This window comes from Lepidochelys kempii, chromosome 9 (genome assembly GCF_965140265.1).
Source record: "Lepidochelys kempii isolate rLepKem1 chromosome 9, rLepKem1.hap2, whole genome shotgun sequence".
Lineage (NCBI taxonomy): Eukaryota > Metazoa > Chordata > Testudines > Cheloniidae > Lepidochelys > Lepidochelys kempii.
Genome location: NC_133264.1, coordinates 12,694,290 through 12,721,868, shown reverse-complemented (window position 1 = coordinate 12,721,868; position 27,579 = coordinate 12,694,290). Strand labels below are relative to the sequence as shown.

Genomic DNA, 27,579 nt, shown 5'->3' with positions numbered 1-27,579 from the left:
ACTATTCCCTGTTCTCTAAATGAATGTTTTTAAAGCCACAAAACTCAGTAATAATTATTGAGAAATAAATTATCTCATCCAGAGGTAGAAGAATACTGCAAAACAGTATTCGCAAGCATGTGTTTGATATCCAAATAGCTGCTCACTCCAGCCATGTTCCTACCCCTTTTTATTCACTACTTACAAATGATTTTTTGTTCACACAAATGGCTAGAGGGGGCTACTCTCCATTTGAATACCCGTGTTTGCATAAGATTATTTGCTATTGGCTATTTTCAAAAAAATCAGTCATCCAATCAGAGAGCAGAAACAATACCATGTAACTGACAACAAAAAGTTTGCAAATAACCCAAACAAAATTTGTTCACCCGAATTGTTTGATCAATTATTAGCAACAACCAACTGAATTTGTAAAATTCACCCACAGAAAAATTGTCCATTAATCCTTGAAAAAAAAAAAAAAAACCTGACCAAATTGGTCAAATAAGTGGTCTGGTACGAAAATGTCAGACAACTCTATTCAAAAACAAGCATCCTGTGCAGCAGAAATTAATGAATTTACACTATTCCCAGAACATTCTACAAGCTATCCATAAGCACGCATCAAAGAGAAACATATCCTTCATAATGCAAGTGCATGGAGGCGCCGCAGAGGATGAGAATGCATGCAAAATATGTTGGGAATTCAGATATTTGCAAATGTGCTTCTTCTCCCTTGCTTAGTTGCATTATTGATGCAGAAATTGTCGGAATCAGAAGGAGGAAAAAATCCACTTGTTAAGTGGCATGATTTTTTATGTGGAAAAAGTGAGTGTGTCTTTTTACCCAGCTAGAGCCTCGGATTAGGACAGAAATCTTCATCGCATCACTCAGCATAAACAGTATATAGATACATTACTTGCCTATAATTGGAGTTCTCTAAAAGATATTTCTTGAGACGCATACTGTTAGATCACTACGCTTACTGAGAGCATAAGTCACTTCAAATTTTTGTGTCACAATGGAATACATTGGTGGACAGTGAAAGATGATAAAATCCAGCTCTGTAGTCTAGTTACAGGTGTGACACATTTTGTGTTGTTTTAAATATGAATATAGTAAGAGGTGTGAGGAAACAGATAAAAACAGTCGGATACAACAAGAGAGGCTTTCTTCAGCCTAAATTAGGTGCCAGGATTGCCTCTCTCCAATTCCTTCCTTTCCTAGTATTAATTTCAGAGTGCAGTTCTTAAGGTCAAAGCTATAGAGAGAAAGCTCTCACTCTGCTCTCTGGGAGGGGCTTTATGCCATAACTGTCGTCAGCATCCATTTTAAATCTAAACACAGTCCTGACAAATTGAGCAGCTGGAAGCAAATAGTTACAAAAGAACACAGAATAGGAAAAGAAAACAAAAAAAGGGCAACTAAGTAGGGCAAATAAAAATGAGCTCTCAGAAGTATTTCAGGACTCTGTCACACCCTTTCTGCTAGTTTGTCAAACCCATAATTCAAACAGGAAAGATAATCTGCCTCTAATTTTGCTTACCAGGACAATGAAGAATGGTAAGGTGCAGAGCTGTAGAGCAAAGAACCTCCCCCTAAATCCGGGATTATACTCCTTCACAGAAAGGAGCCACTCAGTGACACGTCTCCACGTTGAACACTCACTGACACAAGGAAGTAATCTCAGGCTATCCACTTATTTGCCATGTATTCACTTTTGATGGTAGCAAATCCAGCATTGGAAGCAAGGAGGACTGGTAGTTTTTCTCCATTCTTTTCCTACATTAGCAATACAGTAACTCCTCACTTAAAGTCGTCCTGTTTAAAGTTGTTTCATGGTTACGTTGCTTATCAATTAGAGAACGTGCTCGTTTAAAGTTGTGCAATGCTCCCTTATAACATTGTTTGGCAGCTGCCTGCTTTATCCGCTGCTTGAAGAAAGAGCAGCCCGTTGGAACTAGCTGGTGGGGGCTTGGAACCAGGGTGGACCAACAGCCCCCCTATCAGCTCCCTGCTCCCCTAAGTGCCCTGTGCAGCAGCCGCCCAGCAGGCTATCAATTGCTGGGCAGTTCATCTGTCCCTCCCTGCACTGCCATGTGCCGCTTCTGGCCTCTGCCTTGGAGCTGCTCCCGGGAGCCTCCTGCTTGCTGTGCGGGGATGGGGGAGAAGAGGAGTGCTAATGTCAGGGTGTACCCCACCCCTGCTCCTGCCCCCCGCTTGCCTCATCTCCATAGAGCAGAGGGGGGAAATGACAGGGCTCAGGACGGAGGGCAGCAGGGGCTGTCTCAACTTGCTGATCTACTTAAAAAGGCAATGTACTCAGAGTGGAGTCAGCGTATTTAAAGGGGCCATGCTCATCTCTCTCTGTCTGCCATGCTGTCTCCCCTCCCTCCATTTGTGCTGCCTTGTAGAGTGTGAGGCTACATTAACAACTTGTTAACCCAGAGGTGGACAAACTATGGCCTGTGGGACCGTCCTGCCTGGCCCCTGAGCTCCCGGCCAGGGAGGCTAGCCTCCGGCCCCTCCCCTGCAGCACCGCCACTCCTACCGGGCAGAGCAGGGAGCGCAGCTGGCTGCGGCAGGGCTGCGAGCTCCTGCTGCTCTGAACAGCATGGCAAGGGGGTGGGGGGGGTAAGGGAGCAGGGGGTCCCTGGGGGCAGTCAGGGAGCAGTTGGATGGGGTGGAGGTGGGCCAGTCAGGGGATGGGGAACAGGAAGGGTTGGGAGTGGAGTCCCAGGGGGCTTGTCATGGGGCAGAGAGCATGGGGGGTGGGAGTCCTGGGGAGGCTGTCGGAGGCGGGGGTGTGGACAGGGGGCGGGGCAGTCAGGGGACGAGGAGCAGAGGGCAGTTGGATATGGGGTGGGAGTCCTGGGGAGGCTGTCAGGGGGCGGGGGTGTGGACAGGGGTCCCAGGAGGGGGCAGTCAGGGGACAGGGAGCGGGGGGCAGGATGGATGGGGGGGTCACAGGAGGCGGTTAGGGGAAGGGGTCCCAGGAGGGGGCAGTCAGGGGACAAGGAGCAGGGGGGTTGGATGGGTTGGGAGTTCTGAGGGGGGCAGTCAGGGGGTGAAAAGTGGAAAGGGGCAGATAGGAGGCGGGGACCAGTCTGTTTGGGGAGGCACAGCCTTCTCTACCCAGCCCTCCATACTGTTTCGCAACCCCGATGTAGCCCTCGGGCCAAAAAGTTTGCCCACCCCGTGTTAACCCTTGAGGGCTCGGCTGTTCTAGTTCATCATTTAGCAGCAAGGCATTCCCTGGGAAATGTCCCACCCTCTTCCACCCCCTGACTTCAACATCTCAACCAAGCTTCACAATCATCATTCCTGTGTACAGTATTAAATTGTTTGTTTAAAACTTATACTGTCTGTGTGCCTGTGTAAGTCTTTTGTTTGGTGAAAAAAAATTTCCCTGGAACGTAACCCCCCCATTTACATTAATTCTTATGGGGACATTGGATTTGCTTAACATCGTTTCACTTAAAGTCGTATTTTTATAACTACAACATTATGTGAGGAATTACTGTACTCCAAATAATACAGCTGATAACCAACAATTTCACAGACAGATCAGTGTAACACCCAGACCTTTCAGGACTAGATCACTGCATAGGCAGTTTTTCCATCCCTGAGAGAGCTACCTCCCAATCCTTAAATTGCAATGTCAAATGTATGAAACTCACTTATCTGAAAGCCCCTTTTTTCAGTATCTCAACAGGGTCATATCTCCTGCTGCAATCAGGAGAACTGACTCTGGTTCAGGTAACAGTAAATTCCAGAAAAGTGAGTATTGGATAATTCAGTGAGAAGCATCCTTGGGGAGAGAAGCAATGTAAGTAAAAATCTTTAGCTAAATTGATCAGGCTAAGCAAAAATGCTTTAACTAAGGACATCTAAAAGAACAACTGTAAATCTACAGATGTGTATGTAAAATTGTATACCTCTGATTATTAGGGTTACCAGGTGTCCAGTTTTCAACTGGAATGCCCGGTTGAAAAGGGACCCTGGCGGCTCTGGTCACCACCGCCGACCAGGCCGTTAAAAGTCCGGTTGGCGGTGCTAAGACAGGCTAGTCCCTACCTGTCCTGGCTCCGTGCTACACCCCGGAAGCAGCCAGCAGCAGATCCGGCTCCTAGGTGGGGGGAGACACAGAGCTCCGCATGCTGCCCCCGCCCTGAGCACCAGCTCCACATGCCCATTGGCTGGGAACCACGGCCAATAGGAGCTGGGGGGGGGCGGCTACGGGCGACAGCAGCATGCAGAGCCTCCTGGCCCCCTGTCTAGGAGCTGGACCTGCTGCTGGCCGCTTCCAGGCGCAGTGCAGTGCCAGGACAGGCAGAAAGCCTGCCTTAGCCCCGCTGCGCCACTGACTGGGAGCCACTCGAGGTAAGCCCGCACTCCAACCCCTGCCCCAGCCCAGAGCCCCCTTCTACACCTTGAATCCCTCATTCCCAGTCCAGAGCCCATACCCCCTCCTGCACCCTAACCTCCTGCCTCAACCCACAGCCCACTCCCGGACTCTAAATCCCTCCGCCCCACCCCCAGCCTGGAGCCCCCTCCTGCACCCCAAACCCTTCATCCCCGGCCCCAACCCAGAGCCAACACCCCCAGCTTGTACCCTATCCCACACTCCAACCTCCTCCCTCAACCCACAGCCTCCTCCCATATTCCGAATCCGTTGGTCCCAACCCCCCAGCCTGGAGCCCCCCTCCTGCACCCCAAATCCCTCATCCCCAGCTCCACCCTAGAACCCACACCCCAGCTGAAGCCCTCACCCCCTCCTGCACCCCAACTCCCTGCCCCAGTCCGGAGCCCCTTCCCGCACCCTGAGTCCCTCATCTCTGGCCCCACCCCACACCACTCTAACTGCACCCCCAGTTAGAGCCCTCACCCCCTCCCATACCACAACCCAATGAAAGTGAATGAGGGTTGGGGAGAGCAAGCTACCAAGGGAAAGGGAATGTAGTGAGCAGGGGGCGGGGCCTCAGGGAAGGTGCAGGGGTAGGGTGTTTGGTTTTGTGCGATTACAAAGTTGGCAACCCTACTGATTATAGTCCTTTCTCCATACTTGGTTCTTATGTTGCTTGTCTTCTTAGATTTTAAGTTCTTTGGGGCAATGACTATATCTTATTGGGTGTCTCTACAGCATCTACTACAATGGGGCCTTGATTCTGATTGAAGCCTATGGGTACTACTGCAATGTAAATGGTAAGTAAATATTAATGGATTAAGTTCATTTCTTTAACTGAAGTCTAGTCCACTCTCGCCTCCCTTTACCTTACTTAGATTCCTCTTCCTCGACTACTTTCCCCAGAAAGAAAAGGAGGACTTGTGGCACCTTAGAGACTAACCAATTTATTAGAGCATAAGCTTTCGTGAGCTACAGCTCACTTCTTCAGATGCATATCGTGGAAACTGCAGCAGGCTTTATATATACACAGAGAATATGAAACAATACCTATTCCCACCCCACTGTCCTGCTGGTAATAGCTTATCTAAAGTGATTTCCAGCACAAATCCAGGTTTTCTCACCCTCCACCCCCCCACACAAATTCACTCTCCTGCTGGTGATAGCCCATCCAAAGTGATAACTCTTTACACAATGTGCATGACAATTAAGCTGGGCTATTTCCTGCATAAATCCAGGTTCTCACATCCCCCCCACCCCCATACACACACAAACTCACTCTCCTGCTGGTAATAGCTCATCCAAACTGACCACTCTTCAAGTTAAAATCCAAGTTAAACCAGAACATCTGGGGGGGGGGGGGGGGTAGGAAAAAACAAGAGGAAACAGGCTACCTTGCATAATGACTTAGCCACTCCAAGTCTCTATTTAAGCCTAAATTAATAGTATCCAATTTGCAAATGAATTCCAATTCAGCAGTTTCTCGCTGGAGTCTGGATTTGAAGTTTTTTTGTTTTAAGATAGCGACCTTCATGTCTGTGATCGCGTGACCAGAGAGATTGAAGTGTTCTCCGACTGGTTTATGAATGTTATAATTCTTGACATCTGATTTGTGTCCATTTATTCTTTTACGTAGAGACTGTCCAGTTTGACCAATGTACATGGCAGAGGGGCATTGCTGGCACATGATGGCATAGATCACATTGGTGGATGTGCAGGTGAACGAGCCTCTGATAGTGTGGCTGATGTTATTAGGCCCTGTGATGGTGTCCCCTGAATAGATATGTAATAACATCAGCCACACTATCAGAGGCTCGTTCACCTGCACATCCACCAATGTGATATATGCCATCATGTGCCAGCAATGCCCCTCTGCCATGTACATTGGTCAAACTGGACAGTCTCTACGTAAAAGAATAAATGGACACAAATCAGATGTCAAGAATTATAACATTCATAAACCAGTCGGAGAACACTTCAATCTCTCTGGTCACGCGATCACAGACATGAAGGTCGCTATCTTAAAACAAAAAAACTTCAAATCCAGACTCCAGCGAGAAACTGCTGAATTGGAATTCATTTGCAAATTGGATACTATTAATTTAGGCTTAAATAGAGACTTGGAGTGGCTAAGTCATTATGCAAGGTAGCCTGTTTCCTCTTGTTTTTTCCTACCCCCCCCCCCAGATGTTCTGGTTTAACTTGGATTTTAACTTGAAGAGTGGTCAGTTTGGATGAGCTATTACCAGCAGGAGAGTGAGTTTGTGTGTGTATGGGGGTGGGGGGGATGTGAGAACCTGGATTTATGCAGGAAATAGCCCAGCTTAATTGTCATGCACATTGTGTAAAGAGTTATCACTTTGGATGGGCTATCACCAGCAGGAGAGTGAATTTGTGTGGGGGGGTGGAGGGTGAGAAAACCTGGATTTGTGCTGGAAATCACTTTAGATAAGCTATTACCAGCAGGACAGTGGGGTGGGAATAGGTATTGTTTCATATTCTCTGTGTATATATAAAGCCTGCTGCAGTTTCCACGATATGCATCTGAAGAAGTGAGCTGTAGCTCACGAAAGCTTATGCTCTAATAAATTGGTTAGTCTCTAAGGTGCCACAAGTCCTCCTTTTCTTTTTGCGAATACAGACTAACACGGCTGTTACTCTGAAATCTTTCCCCAGAAATTCTTTCAAGTCTGTGGTTTGATATTTCCCCAATAATTTGAAGGCTTTGGTTGTTCAAGATATTGTTATAATCTTGGTCCTATTGTATTAGTGATACAGGTAAGGGGATTTGATTTATTAAATGCATTTTTAAACTTGACATTGCCCCTTTTAAAAAGGGCCTACTAGAAAAATGACAAAAAGTCAATCACCTTTTGTTTGGCTCAACCCAACCACCAAATGTATTAAAATACGAAGTATCAAGTTCTGCTATAAGAAAACAAAACAATGTAAATTGAAAAGGTTAAACGTCACAGCACCCCTACCACACTGAGAGACCATCATTGTGTCTGATCAAAAACCAAAGGGTCCATTGAACCTGTTTAACTCCCACTTGTGTTAATTAGTTGTTGACCCCAACTTTGAACATGAGTTTTCTAGATGTCTATATTGCCTTTTAAAACTACTCTGCGTTTTTTATCTGTAATTGAGTCCTTGAGGACCAATTTTCTGAGTGAAGATACCTTCCTGAAAGCTTTCACAATCCTATTCCAAATTACCCCACTGGCATTTGTTAATTTGATGCATGTCTTTAAAGACCAAACTGCAGGCGACTATCATTATTTATTTTACTGAATTTTAGAATATCTATCCTATTATCAGTATCACTGCTTGTTATGTGATTTGGACCAGGTAACTAATACCAATACAATATAAATTACACAAAGCAAATGAATGACAAAAATGTCTCCAAAAAGCATCCCACAGTAAATGAAATAATGTAAGGTTGAAACAAACTGGCTTTAAGTTTACTCCCTATATACACTACAAGTGAGATTTTTAAAAGCACTCAGCAACAGGCTAACTTTGCTTCTGTTAAAGTCAGCTTCACTGGGAGCAGATTTAGGTCACCATTTAATGCTTCTGAAAAAGCCCACCTTACAAGTGCAACTGTTTATGGAGTTTTGGCTTGGTTTGTTTTTTTGGTAGCTCATTTGACCCAATTCAACAAATACTGTTGAGTCGTGTCTACACACACTGTAGACACAGTCTGTGGACCTAAATAAATATCAGTACATTCTGGGAAGCTATCCCCCAATACTTCATCAGGGAAAAGAATACCCAGAGGTTATGTACACAGAGCAGCAGGCACAGCAGCACAAGGGGTAATGAACACTGAGATGTTATACTACAGAGAGATCGGGAAGAAAGGAGCTCCAACCAAACTGGTCACACAAACATGCTTAAAAAGTCCCATCTACACTGCCAAAAACAGTAGGCCAACCCAGTTAAAGAAAGACTACTACATGCCAGCCTAGGCTGCTAGCACGGTGATGCACTCCTAGATGCCATGGTTACCAGCAAGTGTTAATCTTGTTGCATGTGGATAAAACCACAGTTAAAGCCAACCACCATCACCAAATGGCTACAAACTTGGTTAAAAATGTGAAGTATATACACAGCTTTGTACTATTCCTTTAACATAGTACAGTTTCCAGCATAAACCACTAGAGGAACAATGATTTCCCAAGCTATCTGTCAGAATGCTTAACCATTCAGTCTACAAACACACTCCCCCATCATCCATTTCACAATGGATCCTATATGGAAGGTAGGGTCAGTTCTACTGCTAAAACACTGGGTGGATTTTAAAAGAATTGGTTCTTCATTTGAACTTGTGCTCATGTTTTTTTCTTCTAATTAGGAACATATTGTTTACATTTCAGTTGGAGATGCACTTTCAGAGATTTCTACATTGCTTGAGTTTTCACAACAAAAATTTACTCATTCAGTTTTGTTCTTTGTGGACTACAAAAGTCTTACATATCGATGGTATCTTGGCTACTAGACTTTCCCTTGATGTATTGCTTTTTTCCAGCTATAGTACTTGGAACGGGAGCCACAACCAAAATGAAAATAGAGTTAGTATAGATATCCCCCCACTCCTCACCCACTAACTAGGCTGCAGGATCATTCAGACCAGAATTTTAATTGACCTAAAGTGAAAAGCACAACAAAACATGTCTGATAACAGAGGTAGCAGAAGAGTGTAGACAAATGAGTCAGAGTGAGATTATATTTAAAGAAAATCCAGAACAATGAAATCCATAGGAATAAGGAAGCAAAGAAGCTAGCTATATGATCTGTGTGAGGGTGCTGGAAGAGAAACAGCCTTGGTCAGACCCAACAGCAACATAATGCACGAAAGCAATCTTCTGTCAATATCAGTTAATGTGTAACACTTGGAAATGGGTCTTCAGCAGACCATGATCTCAAAGCAGAAAAACAAAAATCAACATGTAAATTGTGTAGAAACAGCTTACATCCCCCCCAGATTGTCTTGAAAATTGCTGTGCTTCGGGGGGAGCCCTGGTTAGGGCCAGCTGATCAGTTCTGAAGAAGATGTCTGAGCAAAGGACTCCGCTAAAAAAAAATCATGTGGCATGATGGTCCTTATAATTGTGTGTACACGTGGGCTCAAACTATGAATGAGTCCCTCCAAACTACCATTACCCATTCAGGAAGCGTCCAGCACCCATTGCACTGTTGAGTAACAAATATTTTAAAAGTTGTTGAGGGTAAAAGTGGGATCTACAGTGTGGTTGGAACTATGCTGATGAGCCAGAGAAAGCCATTTGCAGATGTGGAGCCAGACTGGGGTGTTGCAGCAAACCAAACTGTCTGGAGGCAGTCTGACATCAGTAACTGGATGGTTCAAGAGTCATGCTGTGACTTTTGAATCCGAGCAACACTCATCTACTGTGTGTTCAAGTCTCGCCTTCTAAGAATGTGTTGTGCACATTAATTGCCCTCTGCCCGCCATCTGCCCGCCATCTTTTCAGAAGTTTTGCCCTGAGAGCAAAGCTTCTGGTTTAAAAAACAATATTTAAAACTACTCTAAAATCCACATGCATACTCTGATGCATTATCGGGGCTAAGAGTAGTTGGTGGTGTAAATTTGGGGTTATTTGGCCCAGGGGTTCCTCTAATACAGCTCCCATAACAAGGAGTAACTATTAATGTTATATTGCTCTAACACACACACACACACACACATATATACATATATGGAATTATCTTGAAAACTGGCATGCCACAACATGGAACATGGTAGAGTTTGTGGTGGAATTTGGAGTCATTTGGTCAAGGGGCTCCCAAGACATAGCTCCTTGTGAAAGAACGTATGGAAAAAAGTGTACAACCCCTTTAAAGGTAGAGGCTGGAGCCTACAGCCTGAGAACAATCAAGGAGACCCTGCCCCACTATGGAGCTGAGCTAGTTAAACACAGGAACAAAAAACTGAGGAGATAAAGGGGCGTGTCTACACTGCAATTAAAAACCAAGGGCTGGTCCACACCAGCTGACTCAGACTTGTGGGGCTACAGGGCTGTTTAATTGCAGTGTAGACTTCTGGGCTTGGGCTGCAGTCTGGGCTCTGGGATCCTCCCACCTCACAGGGAGGGGAGTAAAGCCAAGCAGGCTACAAGGGGTGGCAGTTTTTCTCTCTCGGGCACCAGGAGACAAGCCTAACCTGACTCACAGACTTGGTTTGTAGATTTTCTTTGGGAGCGCTGAACCAGATTTCTCTCCCAGACTTATTAAAAAGAGGACATGCTATTTGGTTAACATGTGCTGACTTCTCCTTGCCCCCCATAGTTAAAATGAACCTATTGCTGCTCCACTTGAAGAAAGTAAGGTGAAGCACACCTGCAGCACCACACTGGGCCACAAGGGGGCACAAAGGGACTGCCCATACCTTTACACTTGCTTAAATGAACTGCTCGTAATACTTTCAGATTCTTAGAACGCTTCTGGATGCACAGGTATGTAACCCTCATGAAAGGTATAGCATGGAGTGCCCGAGATAAGCTATTAAGTGATACCAAAGTCCAGTTTTAAGATATTTCAGAAGTTATTGCAATCTAAAAGCTTTAGCAACTCTGCTTAGTCAGTTCATTTCTGTGAAAGCTCTTGTTTCTTCAGAAACTCTTCTCTCAGGGATACTCACTGAGTGATGTACTCACATAGTAGCTTATCTCTGCCCCTAGAACTTAAGAGCCACAACTTTGACTCCTCTCCTCTGAAGTGTTGCATTCTGTGTATTCAACCCACCTTTCATTTAGTGTCTGGGGCCACAATGGGAATGCAATACTTTATATACAAGATACATGTAATGATGTGCTATAATGTGAACCAGACCTGAAATAACACGGAAGCTGTGACTGTATGAAAATGATTATTGTTCTGGTAGTGCAGAAGTCTCTCCAAATTAGTCAAACACCATGGCTGAGCACTGTGACTAATAGCATGGACTGTGCAGCTATGCCTATCTGTCACTCAAAAATCAACACAAAAGATTCACATGGATCAATTTCACCCCTCAAAGTGCTACAGTTTTGTGAGAAGGATCTGAAGGAAATGTCAGATTAGAAAAATTTTAGTCACGATACCATTTTTGAAACACAAATCTCCAATGATATTCCCCCCCACACACACACACACTCACCCCACAATCCACCTCCACAAACAGCTATAGGAAAATGAGGCAGTGCATAAACTACAGAACATTTAAAATGATACTCTAAACCCAAAACCACACAGTTTTTGTAGATCTTATTTACTCCCTGTTAAAATGGAAACCCTGCAGTAACCATAACTGTGGTGCCACTATCAACCCACCACATTAGGGTCAGCAGAAGGTAGAGTTGGTGATGCAAATTGGGGTCATTTGGTCAAGGAGTTCAGCAGATACAGTGCCCCCTGTAAGGACTTTTAACAATCAAACTGCTCTAAAATCGACATACATAAAAAGAGTGTCTTGTATCTATGTCACACAGGCTGGGTTAGAGTTTGGGGTGCAAAATTGGGGGGGGGAATCTGATTCCCCAACGTACAACTCCCCACAACGAGCTTCTTTTAATTTTCAACATGCTCTAAAGTCCACATCCATAGTGCGATTATCTTGGATATTAGTCTGGCAGAACAGGGGCAGAGGTAAACTTCTGTGTCTAAATTTTGAGTCATTTGGTCAAAAAGTTTCCTGAGATACAACCTCCTACACTCAATAAGGAAATTATTTTAATATTCAAAATGCTCTGAAATCCATTTGACTCAGTGAGAGTGTCTTGAAAATTGATATTCCACAACAACTTTGGTGGCACAATAAGATCACCAGTGATCGATATAGACTGAACATCCACACACACCACTTTAAGGACCTAGCTAGAGGTTGTTCCAGATGGCACTCCACCTGCAAGGAGGCTACCTCCCTTTGGGATATGCCTTGATGAACAGGATTCCGTACAATGGCCGAGGTATACTTTGGAGAGAGGTCGGAGAACACTCATTGAGATTCATGAACCTGTTTACACTTCTCCAAGCTATTATGGTGTCAGGCTGTATTAATTTCCAGGAAGAGTTCTGATTCATCTCAGAACATCCCATAGAGATGAATGAGTCATTTCATACCTCTGAAATCCTCCAGTTAGATTCTCTTGCAGCTATGGAGATGGCTTTGTGGCTTCTTCAGAGTCAGGAGTCCACAGTTCTGCCCATTAATTCCTATCTAAGGAAATCCTCTTGGGTTACTGTTCCCTGTGTGGGAAAGGAGAATGTCCTGGTTGGTATACAGGTGACCTTTGTATCCACTGAGCTACTGTGCCTGGATCCTGGCCACATAAAAAGAAAAATCCCTGTTCTGGAGAGGAGCTATCCTCTTTGTTTGCCTAATGCCTGGGTACTGGCCTACAATACTTGCAAAAATCTCTGGTCACTGGCAAAGAGCATTGTCCCATGTGGGTGGCTTCTCCTGCAGAGTCAAAAGGTGCTTATTAACTATATTTATAGCATCTCAATTGTGTTGATCTTCTCCTGCTGTAGGAACAGATTTATCTCAACACAGACTGGTAAAAGAAATATTACATATTTTGTAATCATTTAAAAGTACCACACTAGAAAGATGTTCTCAAATTGAAGTTGAATGCTGAAGTCAATATATGCATTTTGCTCCCCCTGAAAGCACTGCCAAATGAACATGATACATCATCCTTCCACTACTGTAGATGCGCCGTTCAACTAGTAGTCATTTCCAAACAAGTTGTTTTATGTCTATAAAAGTAGCCTCCTAACCTAAGAACTGCATGTTTGATCACAGTTCCATTTATTATGCTGCTTCACCTAAAAACATTTTTGCTATTGCTAGAGGAAAGTTCCCCATTTCCTCTGCAAATATTTTTTTCCATCAGATTTAACAAAGTTACCATTTTGCCTTTGAGAAATTAGGAAGGTTTAAAGGAGGAAGTCCACAGGGTCAACAGGTCATACAAGAAATATTACAACAAAAATACAAACAAGCCAAAAATCACAGCAATGAGTGCTGGTACTGAAATTTAAAAAAAAAAAAAAATCTATATAATATTGTTTTTTTTACCATGACATACTGAACAGGAATTTGAAACAAGAGAATGCTGAGTGTCCAGGACTGTATTTACAATCATGCCACTCAATTTGAACAGTTTATTCCCAAAAGAACATTGGCCCATAGACAGTAAGTTTTCATCAGCAAAAACAATCAGCAGTTCCTTACAAGTTCCTTCTATGAAAGCTGTTCTGTTCTAAATCTTATCACCATGGTAACTTGACTGAATGCTCTCCTCAGAGTCTCACCTTTCCATTCCTACTTTCTGTTTTGGTTTTCATTGGAGTTCATCATAAAAGATTACACAATCTTATTTTTTTTCTGTAACATGTTTCCACCACTAATGGCAGAGGTATTCTAATGCCATCAAGAGTGACTGGAATTTAATCTTATTTAAGCTGTTCTGAGTATAATAGCTGACCTTCGATTTATCACCTTCCAAAGTACTTAGAAAAGATGAGCAATGTCAGGCATATTACCTACATTTTTTTCTAAAACAAAACAGTCAAGGCTTAGTTGCCACATCTTGCATTTATCAACCCACAAATTGTCAACATGCTCTTTAAAAACAAAAAAATCAACAATATAAGCACCAGTCTTCCTGATAGCTTATAAAGCCCTTAATAATCTAAGCCTGGGATACTGGGAAGCTACTACTAAGGATGGGGGAAGGGACATAATTAAAAATATATATTTAACAGGTCTAGAGATCCAGGAGGAAGAGGAACTATGCAGAGTGATTCAAGAGGACATAACTACAGCCAGTGAGAAGTTAGAAGGAAAATGTAGGCTGAATATCAGGGAAATCTTCCAAACAATGATATCATGCACATTGTGGAACAGCTTCTTAAGGTAACTGGTGGAAGCCCCATAGCTTGGAATATTTTAAATAAGAATGAAGAATAGACCTACTGTAGCAAGTAAACCTCCTTTGGCTGGGAGACAGAAGACTTCATATGCTCCCCTTCTTCGAGTTACTATATTTCTTGAATGAGAGTTCCTCCCATGCAGTCAACATTGGCTGAGTTATAGTTGCTGGAATCTCACTATTCAAAACAGATCAGGCCAGGAGAGAGGACTCCTGAGTTCAGGAACTTCCTCTATGGAATCCCCTGTCAGAGGATCTGTGCTAGAGTCCCTCAGCAGTTGTCTTCAGGTCTTGGTGACCTTCTATTCAGGTCAATATTTCTGCATCACTGTGAGCTAGAAGATTGATCACGGAACAGGAGCAAGGAATACAAGAGTTCTAATCCCAACTCTGATACTTATTGTCCAGCTTTGAGCAAGTCACTTAATTTCTCTCATTTCTCTTTCATTTTTTGAAATGGGTATAATACAACTCAAAAACCTCAAAAAGGTGCTGTAAGTCAATGTCTGTACAGCATTTTTAAATGAAATGTGCTATATGATTCTCATTATTACTACAATTATTCTCGTTCCTCTCATACACTTTCTTCCACCCTGCCTTTAGCTTGGTTTTACTAGAGCCACTAATAGCCTAGCCCACTGGGGTCCGCTTTATCTAATCATGGTTTTAAGATCCATGTGATGGGTGCTTTGGAAACAAAAAAAATGTGATAAATGTCTAATAAATATTCCATGATTTACACCTTTCTTCATTTTCAGTTCCAAAATATAGATTTTCTTTTTTCCTAAAGATCATATCACCATAGGTGCCGACACCGTGTGTGCTCCGGGGCTGAAGCACCCACAGGGAAAAAGTGGTGGGTGCTGAGTACCCACTAGCAGCCCCCCATCAGAATCTCCACCTCCCCCCAGCGCCTCTCCCTCCCCCCCAGCACCTCTTGCCTGCCACAATCAGCTGTTTCACAGCATGAAGGCTCTGGGGGGAGGAGCAAGGATGCGATGCGCTTGGGGGAGGGGCGGAACAGGTTGGGAAGGGGTAGGGCAGGGGTGCAGTGGGGGCACAGCCTGAGGCAGAGTTGGGTACATGGTAAAGTTGGCACCTGTGCATATCACTCTGTATCACATTTTGCTACTTTCTGTGGTGATAATAATAAAACGTGCTACTTAACCAAGCGTGCAACTGTTTATTGCTATAGCCGTTTATTACTATAGCGAGAAGAGTAAAATAAACGTTGTCAAAAATACCCCATATATTAATTTTATTTTTTGTTTGATATGTCACAGCCACCAAATATTGTGGCATGGCTCTTATTTGCTTAATAAATTAATAAAACCTTATTTCCTATTTTATACTTTCATCCATTTAGTTTTTTTTTTAAAAAAATAGCACTTTGTAATTAATAATACATCTTATTGTGTCATTTAAGCGCTATACAATATATAGAATTTGGCAGCATAATACTGAGATTACATAAATATCTGATTTACTAAGGTCCTGGAAAGTTACTATTTTTTAATTTAACTACTTGAACATTGGAACCATAAGAGATTCAATAACTTGAACTCTCCACTTTCTTTAGGACAAATATATAACAGTGGCATTTATCCTGAAATTCTGTATCCAGTTCCCTCCCACCATGACCTCAATCCTAACCTAAAGAAAAAGAAGAAAGTACTCGTCAGATATGGCTGTATGGGAGGGTGATTGTGAAGCTAAGTTTGCCTCTCCGAATAAGTTTCCAATCGGTGCCATCCTTGGCATGTCTGTTTCACAATTTCCAGCAGTCTATGAGTGGACCACCATCTATGTTTTCATGCCAGTGCACTGCTTGTCAAGTCAAACAGATTAAAACAATGCTCAATATATTTTGGAGGGGGGGAGCATAACAATGTGGAACTTCAATCATTTATCAAAGCGTTTCTGCATCTTGCTGTTCCTCTAGTGCAGTGGTCACCAACCCGTCGATCGACCAGTCGATCCTGAGGATTCTCCCCGTCGATTGCAATCTCCGTCCATGCAACGGGGCTGACTGCCACTAAGGCAGGCTCCCTGCCTACCGCGGCCCCATGCCGCTCCCAGAAGCGGCCAGCACACCCTGGTGGCCTCGCGCGTGGGGGGGGGGTTCCTCCGTACGCTACTCCTGCCTGCAAGCACTGCCCCCGCAGCTCCCATTGGCTGGTAATGGGGAGCTGTGGCCAATGGGAGCTGCGGGGGCACGCCTGCAGAGAGGGGCAGCACATGGTGCCACGTGCCCCCTTCCCCCCCAGGGGGCACATTGGCCCCTTCCGGGAGCAGCGTGGCCACCCATGATGCACTACTGGCGGTGGGGGGGAGGGAGAGAGGCCCAGCTCGTGATGGGGAGGATGAGCCTGCCTTACCCCGCTGCACCGCCCACCAGGAGCCGCCGGAGGTAAATGCCCCCCAGCAGGAGCCCGCATCCCAACCTCCAGCCTTGAGCCACCTCTTGGAGCCAACACCACATACCTCCTCCTGCACCCCGAACCTCCTCCTGCACCCCAAGCCTCTGCCCCAGCCCTGAGCCCCCTCCTGCACCCCAACCCAGAGCCCCCTCCTGCACCCATACTCCCTCCCAGAGCCCACACTCTGCACCCCAACACCCTGCATCAGCCCGAAGCCCCCTCCTACACCCAATTACCTCCTCCTGCACCCCAACTCCAGGTTCAGCCTAGAGCCCTCTCCCATACTGCGAAACCCCTGGCCCCAGCCCATAGCCCGCACCCCCGTCCCAAACCCCAGTGAAAGTGACTGAGAGTGGGGAGAGTGAGTGACGGGGAGAGGGGAGGATGGGGTGAGCGGGGAAAAGTCTCAGGGAAGGGGCAGGGTAGATCCTGGGTTGCCTTTAAATTCAAAAAGTGATCTTGGGCGTAAAAAGGTTGGAGAACACTGCTCTAGTGTCTGACTAACATAAAACTCATATATAAAACTACAGGACAAGTGTTAGAAGCAGTTAATTAATAGCTTGGTTTTATATCAGACTGAGCTGAATTATATGCGTTATTGATAAACTATATTGCTGTTTACATAATGATTCAGAATACCTATTACTTCATACTTATTAACAGTATTGGCAAAAGTGAAAGGACAGCATTTAGTCTCAGAAACTACCCAAATACATTATAAAAGTAATCTATCATTTGTTTTACTTTGCAGGTGAAGGGTTAATTTGATTATTATAGCCCTTTAGACACATGGGCATAATAAAGCACAAATACAAAAGTCATGTCAGTAACCTAGGTGCTTTCCTTTCCCACTGCTAACTCCACTTTCACAGAGCAAAAGATATGGCCATAAAGGGTATGATAAGGAAACGGAAGTGAATTGTAGAAGTAATGCAAAATGAAACCCAGTACTGTATATGCACATATATGATGGGAAAATGTATGTACGGAGATGGTTTTACTTGGCCTGTTTCAGTTCCCCCGGATAGAGCAAAATTGCCAGTGGGGCAGGGATTTGATTTCATGTATGGTTCCGTGCCTGTGTATAAATATCTCATACCTCAGCTTTTTTTTTTTTTTTTTTTTAAAGTAGAGACACATATACAAATTTTAAATGGATGATTTTACTTGAATTTCTTTCTGTTAACTATCTAGGGTATAGGGACGGAATAATACATTCACCCTGGGTGATGAGGAAACACCCTAACAAGTGAGGGAACTGACACCATTAATGTCTGCAGAATCCTCCATTTTTTGAAAATTAACTATCTAGCCCAATTATGAACCATGCTTAAACAGAAGCAGTATTTGAGTCTACAGATAAGGAGGTTTCTCACCTGTAACTGGAGGTTCTTCGAGATGCGTAGTCCCTAGCTGTATTCCACTGAGGGTTATGCATTCTCCAGCGTTGGAGAATTTAAAAGTAGTGTCAGTTGGTCTACACATGCGCCCTGGCTCGCCCCATGCTTCCGTCCAAGGTGATAAAGGGTGGGGCAGATCAACCACATCTCCAGTTCCTTCTCCACCCTGAATCAGACAGATCCGTAGCAAAGGGGAAGGAAGACAGGAAGAGAAATGCCATAGTGAAGGAGTTGTCTACCACATAGTCCTGCACTGAAGCATGGCGAGCTGGGATGGTGTGCACAGAGCTCCATGTGGCCACCCTACATATGTACATAAGTGGCATGTCCTGAAGGGAGGCTGCGGTCAAGGGTTGAGCTCTCATGGAATGAGCCTCACCCCAGTATGGGGAGTCAGGCCTGATAGTTGGTAACAGAGTTTAACGCAATCAAAAATACATTTGGAGATTCTTTTGGTAGAGATGGCTTAGCCCTTGAGTCTTTCAGCTACTGCAACAAACAGTGTAGGGGACTTCCTGATAGGGTTTGTTCTATGTAGGTAGAAAGCATGGACTCGTTGGTCATCTAGAGAATGGAGTCAACATTCCCCTGTGGATGTGTGAGGCTTTGGGAAGAAAACATATACATGAATGAATTGATTGATGTGAAACTGGAAGACCACCTTTGGTAAAAATTTGGGGTATAGATTTAGGGGGACGCTGTCCTTGTGGTAAACTATGAAAGGAGGATTTGCGATTATATCTCCAAGGCTGCCAACCCTTCTCGTGGAAGTGATAGTAACAAGGAAGGTGACTGACGAAAAGGAGGGACATGGAGTATGATGTTCACGGTTCAAAGGGTAATTTCATTAGCATGGAAAGAACTAGATTCAGGTCCCATTAGGGTGCAATCTTTTGGACAACTGGGAAGGTTCTGATGAGGCCTTTCCAAAATCTAGTAGTTAGTGGGTGTGTAAAGGTGGTGCAACCTTCCACTAGAGGGTGTAATGTGCTAATCACTGCCAGATGAACTCTCAAAGAGTTGAGGGTAAAACCTGATAACTCCAAAGCCAGAACAGAATCCAGAATGAGTGGGATTTCGGCTGACTGAGGTAAAAGCCCTTTTTGTTGGCGCCAAGATGGGAAATATTTCCCCTTGGCTCGGTAACATTGCCTAGTGGAGTCCTTCCTGCTGCTGGAGAGGATGTCTTGTACAGCCGGAGAGCACATGTGTTCTAAAAGCAGATGCCCATCCAAATTCCACGTTCTGATGTGGAGCACATGTGGATTGGGATGCTTGATCTTGCCATTGCACTGAGTCAGCCTGTTGGGGAAGTTGTGGAGGTGCATAGGTGGGCTGGCTGACATGCGAAGGAGATTAAAAAACCAGAATTGTTTCAGCCAGCAAGGGGCAATCAGAATGACCATTGCTCTGTCTCATCAGATCTTGTGCAGTACCTGAGGCAGGAGCAGCAGAGGAGGGAAGGTGTAGTTGAATTGGTCACAGCCTAGACAATCAGGGAATTTGGAGGAGGGTGCGAAAGAAGGAACTCAGACCCTGTGGCAGGGACATAGTTATGGCTTTCGGCCTCTTTGGGGTAGTTATGCATGTGGTAGGGGTGTGCCATACTGTCCTGGCAGGCTCCAGGATAGTGTTGTTAATTGGCAGTGCAATTCTGGCCAGTGCTGACGTATGGGGGATATCCAGCAGTTTATTCCGGGTATCTTGGATCTCTTCTGGGGAAATTTGGAGTTTCCCCATGACTCTCTGCCATAGTTCCTGATATTGCCTAAAGTCATCCGGCGGTGAAAGGGATGCTGCAGTCACCACTGCATCCAGAGAGGAAGATGGAATTCTTGCCAGGATCAGAAATCACCACCGGGATCGAACAAGGGGTTCTTCCTCTACCAGTGGATCCGAGTGCCTGCTAGGGAGGGAGGCAGGTGAAGGTTCTCTTGTGGACCAAGCCAGTTCTAAGGGGTGGTATTGGGATCAGGGTTCAGAGTATGACCAGTAGGTTGGATTTGAAGGAGGTTGTGATAGTCCCAACGGCATGAGGTACCAGTGACTCCAAGGTAGAAGTGGTGGATGCTGCAATGGATGTTGTGGTCTCCGTAAAGGCGCATAGGGATGAAAGGGCATGGCCAGTTCCTCTCCCATTTCTGATTCGTCGGCGGAGGAGAAAGTGGACTCTGTTTCAAATGTTGGTACTGTCAGAGCTGGCAGAAGCAGAGCAGATGGCGAGGGTCCTGTTCTGGGGTAGAATCCGTGGCAGAGAAATAGTCTCTCTAGAGGTGGAGGGACGTGAAGGATGCAGCGACTCCAGGTCTGGTAAGGCAAACACGTGTTGCAGCTCAGCTACAGATTAGATCTCCCCAGTGTCAGACACACCCTTCTCTTTGCCCGGTATCGGTGCCAGCACTATGGATTTTCCTGGACTGGAAGGTTCCCGTATCTTGTGGGGTGCAGTAATGATGGTACCGGTGGACCGGAGCTCAGGGTCACCGGATCCCATTGTTTGTGGGATTTCTTCTCAGGTCTATCAGGCTTAGTGCGAGTTTCATCACCATGGCTTGAACTCATGGAAAGGATGTTCACTTTCTCACGCTAAGTCCCATAGGAAGGAGAAGAAATCCCAGAAACAATGGGATCCGGCGGTCAATATTTAGACTACTTACTCTCTATGCCAGTAAGCCTACCTTCTTAGGGGGAATAGGGGTTGTTTTTTTTTTGTTTTTTGGCTTTATAATAAAATTGTAAAGTAATCTGGCAAGTCTGGAAATAAATTCAATTCTGCAATAAAACACAGAACAATACTTGGATTATGAGATTTGACAATCTTTAAAAATATTAAATTTATGAAGCTTGGGAGAGGGAGAAGACCACTACACACATGGTTGTCCCTCTTAAGTATACTATATGGTAAACATCCTTCCTCCACTGTGTGTATTCAGCTTATAGGCCGTCTATTTGTGGCCCCTGACTTCCCTCATTTATACACCAGACACAGCTATACCCCTCTTATTCCTGCAGCCAGGTCTTCTCTGAATGTTAACTTTGAACAAAGAAAAGCTACAAATGTACCATCAAGATGACAGCAACCATCTTAGCCAACAGCCTCAGGCTAATTCCTCCTCGATGTCATTTCTGGTGCTTCGATTATTAAAGAACACAATTTTTAAAGCAACCTTACACAGTATTTACTACAAAGTGCAGCAAATTTTTTCCAATTTTTACAGTGCCAGTAAAGGATTATTAATAGTATTAAACATTTATGTTGCAGGAAAGCTCAAGTGTCCATCAGGACTGGGGCCCTATCGTACTAGGTACGAGACAGCCTTCAAAGTTCCCTTAAAAATCAACACCATCTCACCACCAAAATAACCAGGCTGAGGGAATCCAAGGTATTTCAGCTGGTGGCAATGTAAACACATCTTTGAACATTATGCTAAACAAACTGTACTGTAGCAAATATTCAGATGAGCCAAACAGATCTGAAAAAAAATGAAAGCTGCGGCCTTAAAATATTTATAAAAACAAGATTTCAAAACTTCATATCCACCTTTTCAAATCAGGGCATGTGGTGGCAGGGATGCATGTCAAAAATATTTTTTTCTGGGCAGATAGGATTTTTCTCACTTCCAGGATAACATTTTAAGAAAGGAATTTGAAACCTAAAGAATTTATCCTCATTTATTTATTTATTTCAAGGGCTTATTTGATTATGTGGTTTGCATCATCACCAGGACTGGAAGAGTCAAGGAAATAGGAAAATTCTCCTTTGTTAGCAGATGTGTCCTCCTGACTAGTTTTGGAAGAATTTTACTCTTTCAGAGACTAAGTCCTTTTAGATCATTGCCTCAAGTCTCATATAGCATTTTAGTTTATTCCTGATTTAGAGATATTGGATGATTAGCATATTGCTGAGTCACTTCTTTCTGTAAAGCAATTGAACTCAGGCACACTGGAATCCCTAGGTAGAAAATGCATAAGAGGATCAAACAAGACTGGATTGGCATCTAATTGCCACTTTGGCTCGATCAAGTTGCTGTCAGGTTCACTTTTATTCAGTTCAATGCCTGAGAAATTTCCAAACAAGGCAGAATGAGTCTGCCAAACTCTCATGTATATTCACACCAGAATGAGTACGCTTACTGGCCTGTTTCTAAGAAAGGGCCACTATTTGGGAAAGCTAAGAAAAACAACTCATTAGAGCACTAGAAGTAAAGCCTGTTCTCCTAGGAGACCACCGTGCCATGTAATAGAAAGTGCTATGAAACAAAAGTGATCAGCTGCAAACAAACACAGATAATTTACCAAACAAGAAACTAGTTGGCAGTTAAGATAAATACAAATTACCACGTGAACAACTAAACATATACTGGGGTGGGGGAGGGCTTATGGCCCACAAACTAAGGAGACAATTGAAAAAAAGTCTCTGACTTTATTTTGGTTTCATCAACAGAAAATTTAAAAGACGAAAATGAAAGATTGTGGATGTATCAGTCATGGCCTTAGAAAATAAACAAAAGTGGAATGAAAGATGATTAAAAGCACCTGAACAGAGATCTTTATGGACTCAGAAAATCCTTTATGGAAGAGAAACTGGGCAACAAGGAGAGGTGTTATAAAAGACTAGAGAGAAAGAAAGAAAATACAAACTTTTTCCAATTTGATCATCTCTGGCATAAAGAGGTGATTATATCTACAGGCTGACCCCCATGTCCCTTAAAAGACTCCCATTGACTACACTTGAGTTTGAATCAGGCTGCACTCACTCATTCGGAATAATAAATACAACATGTCTGAAAGAGAGGCTGAGTTCCACAAGTGCTTTCCCACAAAGACCAGAGTCCCTTCTCCATACACACTATGGTGTTCATAGACTCAAACTTTAAAAGGTCAGAAGGGACCATCGTGATCACCTAGTTTGACGTGCACATTGCAGGCCACAGAATCTCACCCACCCACTCCTGCAATAGACCCCTAACCTCTGGCTGAGTTACTAACATCCTCAAATCATTGTTTAAAGACTTCTGTGGCTTCTCCTCTCAAGGATCCTTTTCCCAAAAAATGTGGCCAGTTTACACTTTGGGGAGACACTCCTGGCTCACACAGACGTGCCTACACATATGAAACCAGATGATCTACAGCAGGGGTGGCCAACTGAGCTTGAGGAGGAGCCAGGATTTACCAAAGTACATTGCCGAAGAGCCACAGTAATACGTCAGTAGCCCCCCACATCAGCTCTCCCCCCCCCAACTCCTCCCACCCACCGGAAGCCCTGCCAATCAGCGCCTCCCCCTCCCTCCCCACACCTGCCGATCAGCTGTTGTTTCATGGCATGCAGGAGGCTGGGGGGTGGGGGAGAAATGGGGGGAGAGGAGCAAGGGCATGGCAGGCTCAGGGGAGGGTGCGGGGCCTGTGGCAGAGCAAGGGGTTGAGCAGTGAGCACCCCCTGGCACACTGGAAAGTTGGCGCCTGTAGCTTCAGCCCCAGAGTCAGTTCCTATACAAGGAGTCGCATATTAACTTCTGAAGAGCAGCATGGGCTCTGGAGCCAAAGGTTGGCCACGCCTGATCTACAGAATATTTCCCCTGATTTCCATCTTAACCAAATCATTAAAAAATTGTGCAGTATCCTTCCATATTAGATTTTAAGCTCCTTTAGGACCAGGACCCTGTCCTGTACATGTTTGAATAGAAGGCCATAGATATCTTGGGTGCAACATGACTATCAAAAAAGAAAAACCTAAGAGAATAATAATGTGTTTCTAACTGCTTCCACAATGACCAAACACAATGAGAACTACTGAGGAAGAAGGACTTTGAGTAAAGGAAACAAGACTATCTCCAAGGTTACCTGCTCCCCACTCTATAAAGGAATCTCCAATTATTGCTGCTGGAAAACTGAAAGAATTAAGGGGAGATGGGGGAGGAGTGCACTATTTTATTAGAGGGGAGCTATACAATCACAAACCTTTGTGATTTTATTTTCTAACACCACACATCTGCTGGTAGACAGACTATTTCAAAATCAAGAAGAATGTAATGGAAAGTTTATTTTTAACTGTATAGTTCTAAAAGGGCATTACGAGTCTATTATTGTCATACTATAATGATAATTGGCAATAAAAATCATGTTCTCTTCTCTTTCTCAGTTCCTGTTTCTTTGATGAGTGAAGAGTAAAAAGAAATTGTCACCCAATGCACTGTTTATTCAACACTCAAATTTCTTGAACCACAGTTTTCTTGTAACGCAAAACAGAAATGTTGATGACCAATTATTTAGCAATCCCAAGTCAAGCAAAAATTTTACATTTTACAGACACACACACACTTTACTACGTTATTCGTGTGAAAATCCAATTGTAGCAATCCATACAAATGAACATGCTGCATTAAGTCTACAGTTAAAAATCTGTTCTGACCGGACACAAAAAGATTTCTTGTAATGGTAATGTCACTAGAGCAGTGGTTTCCAAACTTGCTCCACCGCTTGTGCAGGGAAAGCCCCTGGCAGGCCAAGCCGGTTTGTTTACCTGATGTGTCCGCAGGTTCAACCAATCGTGGCTCCCAGTGGCCTTGGTTTGCTGCTCCAGGCCAATGGGAGCTGCTGGAAGCAGCACAGGCCGAGGGACATACTGGCTGCCGCTTCCAGCAGCTCCCATTGGCCTGAAGCAGCAAACCAAGGCCACTGGGAGCTGCGATTGGCCAAACCTGTGGACGCGGCAGGTAAACAAACTGGCCCGGCACGCCAGGGGCTTTCCCTGCACAAGCCACGGTGGAACAAGTTTGGGAACCACTGCACTAAAGCATACTTTCAGCTACTTTTTACATATATACCTGTAACAGTCTCCATAAAACTGCTTTAAAAACTACTTGAAAGAATACTTAAATTAATATTATTGGTAGCTCCTTTCACTAGCATTAGAACTGATTTCAAGTACTAGATTAGAGTTTGTGTTTAAAAACAATAGTATCAAATAAGTGAAAAAGTTAAAGGCAGTTTGATAGCTATTTTAGTAGGCAATTTTGTGGCAAGGTTTACTGATAGACAGCCAGACCTAAGTTTTCAGAAGTAACTAGTGATTTTTTGTGCCCAATTTTGAAACACCTTAAAGGAGCTGGGTGGCTCTGGCTCAGCACTTTCTGAAATTCAAGACCCTATAAAACATGTCTCAGGTTTGGCACCCAAAAAATCGGGGCACCCAAAATCAAGTCTCTTTTGAAATTTTAGGCCATATGTTTTTATAAAAACACATCACTTACAAATTATGCGTGTAAATACATATACATATAAATACACAGAGACAAGGTGGGGGAGATAGTGTCTTTTACTGGACCAACTTCTCTTGGTGAAAGAGAGACGTTTTCCAGCTACACAGAACTCAGCCCTGAAGAAGAGCTCTGTGTAGCTCGAAAGCTTGTCTCTTTCACCAACAGAAGTTGGTCCAATAAAAGACACTACCTCCCTTACCTTATCTATCTAATATCCTGGCTAACAACAACACCGCAAGCAACATACACACATAGTTTCATTTTACTGGGGGGGTGAAACAAATCATATAGCAGTACTGCCACAGTTTTCATGAAAATAAAATTAAATTGTTTACCAAAACACTAACATTTTAATGTTAAATAATTTCATATTTGATTTTATACAGTCCAATTTACGCATACAAAAGCCAATACTAAAACAACTGCTTTCGGTGTATTTATTTGATCTGTCAAACCACATGAAAACAGGAAATCATCATGGTTTCAGTAGGTCTAGAGAAAACACTCAAAAATTATAACTGAAATATAATGAACTCACATTATGTAATAAGTCTATTGGTGAAAAAAAATAAACAGTATGTTTGCCCAAGACAAAGAACTACCACATTTCTTTCACACCAACTCCCCAAAAACTACAGAATAAAAACAGTAAAATATACTACTCAGCAGAAATTATGTATTTGCACCAGCTACTGGTTTTCAACTAGAGAAGGTTTCTCCAGGCTAAGATGTCTATCTTTCTATCGATCTAATTATATTTTATGTACTTATATGGCCCCTATTATCTAGTATCTGAGCACTTCACAATCTTTAATTTACCTTTATTTATCATCACAACACCCTTGTGAGGAAAGGGAGTACATTACCCCCATTTTATAGATGGGGAACTGAGGCACAGAAAGACTAAGGCCTGGATTAAAGGTATTTAGGCACTGCAACACCTAACTGATTTATGCTGAGTGGAGCAATGCCTACATACATTTAAAAATCTGGGCCTGAACATCTTGTCCAAAATTATACAAGAAGCCTGTGGCAAAAGCTAGAATCAAACTCAGGTTTCCCAAGCAGAAAGCTAACACCTTAACCACTGGACTACCCTTCCATTTAAAAAAACCTATGCTGGAATTTGCCCCTTTGCTGACCATGCTATACCTGGTATGCAAGCTAACTTAAGGACTTCAGCCTCCAAAGCTGTCAAACACATTTCTCCTCTATACCAAATTCTCAAAAATGTATCTAACACATGGGAATTTCAAATTTAGTGTCAATGGAATAGAATGTTGTCACAGAATAATGAGCACCTGCTGCTACATCCATGACAAGGAAAAAGAAACAGCCATTTATAGAAAACAAATGGCTGAAGCAAAGCTGAGATGTTAGTTTTCAAACCAGTAGACATTGATCCCGTGATAATACTCCATTCCAATTATTTTGTTTTTTCATACCTATAATGGCGTAGATTTCATCTAAAGGTATAGGATTCAGTAGAGTGACAGCTGTTCACTACATCCTTCTTAACCTGCAGCATTCCGATTAGCCCAAGCACAAAATAAGTCTCTTGTCTAATTCAAAAACCAGCTTACCACGAAAGGTAGGTTTCAAAAAAGTAGACTGTACTTTTATAAACTTCTTACAGACTCGTCAAAAAAAAGGTTTAAGTTCTACCATTGAACAGGGATCCCACAATCCAACAAGGTGGCAGGTATTAAACTGGATGCAATAAGCTATAATAAAAGGTGTGACTTATTAGCCAATTATAAAATGAGTTTCAGAACAACTTTGCTACTGAGTCCCACTACTGCAAAAGAGTGGCTTTTCTTTAAGCCACTAATGGGAATAACAATACTTCAAAGAAAGGTGCCCGGGGATAATGCCTGATGGGGACTTTGCTCTATTTACATGATACACACAACTTTAGGTGTCTTCACTGTGACTAGGTAAAGTGCTCTTGTGATGCTACAGTTAAGTAGCAGTATTCCACAGTTTGGAACCTCCTTCTCTACAGGTAAAGTTCATTACAATAATAAATGAAAACCTACATCAACATGCCACAATCCAATAAATCAACAGCTTCAAGTCAAAATAAAGGGCTTTCTACAACTATTTTAACTCTTTTTCCCCCTTCTGCTAAATTTTATTTCCCCCCCATCTTTCCCCAACCCCATTTGTATA

The 27,579-nt window shown here is 43.5% G+C and overlaps 1 protein-coding gene across 11 annotated transcripts in view; it reads right to left on the bottom strand.

Annotated features, from left to right (window-relative positions):
• Positions 1–27,579, bottom strand: part of TBL1XR1 (TBL1X/Y related 1) — a 172,856-nt gene that overhangs the window by 106,691 nt on the left and 38,586 nt on the right. For 2 of the 11 annotated variants that reach the window (XM_073359338.1, XM_073359344.1), the window contains one exon: positions 12,512–12,637. The exons of 8 other annotated variants lie outside the window; for them this stretch is intronic. The gene's annotated coding sequence lies outside the window, so the exon portion shown is untranslated. Of the gene's footprint in view, positions 1–12,511; positions 12,638–18,124; positions 18,315–27,579 lie in introns of all 11 variants that reach the window. One more of the 11 variants, XM_073359336.1, reaches the window with a different exon arrangement.